This window comes from Malurus melanocephalus, unplaced genomic scaffold (assembly GCF_030028575.1).
Source record: "Malurus melanocephalus ecotype Western Australia unplaced genomic scaffold, MMel_1.1 scaffold_61, whole genome shotgun sequence".
NCBI classification, from domain to species: Eukaryota; Metazoa; Chordata; class Aves; order Passeriformes; family Maluridae; genus Malurus; species Malurus melanocephalus.
Genome location: NW_026623293.1, coordinates 2,082,570 through 2,083,824, shown reverse-complemented (window position 1 = coordinate 2,083,824; position 1,255 = coordinate 2,082,570).

Here is a 1,255-nt window from a genome sequence, read left to right as displayed (position 1 = left end):
CTGCTGTGCTTTAAACCAGCCTTGCCTGCCTAAAGCTTCCAGTTGCTAAGCGACTTCTCCCCTCCGCCCTTCCCGCAGCCCGGTTGCCATAGCGCTGCCAGCCTTGGCTATCAAGTAGCAGAGAGCAGTCATTACTCAACGAAAAAAATAAAAAAAAAACCAAACCCAACCCCACCAAAATCCAGGGCTGCACGGGCCAATCAACATTTTGTTTCCTTTTTGATTCATTTCGCCAGCCGGCGTGAGCATCCCTGCGCTCCCCGCAGCCGCGGTCGGGCTCTGCGCTGTTTTGTTGCGGGAGTTTTTGGTTCAGCCTCTGCGTTGAGCAGGACGGACCGCAGTGCTGACTCACGGACACCTGTGACGTTGGCCCTGGCAGCAACAGATAGYGGCGGAGGCACTTTCCAAGAAGCTGTTTTGGGTATTTGTGCCGCTGGTGTCGCCCCCTCGGCGGCTGCAATTCACCCCAGAGCGTGCAAGTGTTCTGCAGCTCTGTGAATCACGGCGCCGTTCCTTGGAAACCAGGTGACACGGGTACAGCTTTTATCTCGTGACATTTTTTAGTAACGAGAACATCACACGTACACAACGTGTGGCGTGCTACTGTCAAAGACTGAAAGAATGCACACTGGTTAAAAATTAGCTTTTCTTTTCAAATGCACTCAAAACAAATTTGTATGAATGATCGTATCCAAGGGAATAGAGAGTCTTCCATTTTTTTGTGTAAAATCATATCCCTAGTGGATTGGGTAAAACAGAAGTTAATGTCAGCACTAAAACACAATAAACAAGATGGAAAACCTGACATCTTTCTGTTCTAAAATTGTGAGCTTTCTTGTCATTGATTTATTGATTATCAGGCTTTACCAGCTAAATGTTATAGGGTCATATGGTGGTCTGGGGTCTCTAGTGAGCCATGCCACCCATCATAACCAATAAAAATAAAAAAAAAATWAAAAAAAGGTATTTGGCTTTTATATGAAAACAAAAACTGTGCAAGATTTTAAATACCTGCTATTAAAGAATTTGGTGGCATAGAACTACCTGTGTGAGAATATAAATCTCATGAGTTAAATTTAAATTGATAGTAGGGGAAAGAGTCTTTTCCATCAGTAAATGTTACAAGCAGTGGCTGAGTCGGACTTGGAATAATTTCAAAAGTTCTGTGACTCTAGTGTCCATGAATCACAGCACCAGCCTCCACCTCAGGTTGTCAGTGTAAAGCCTCTCCTAATATCCAGGGAACTTTCTTCCC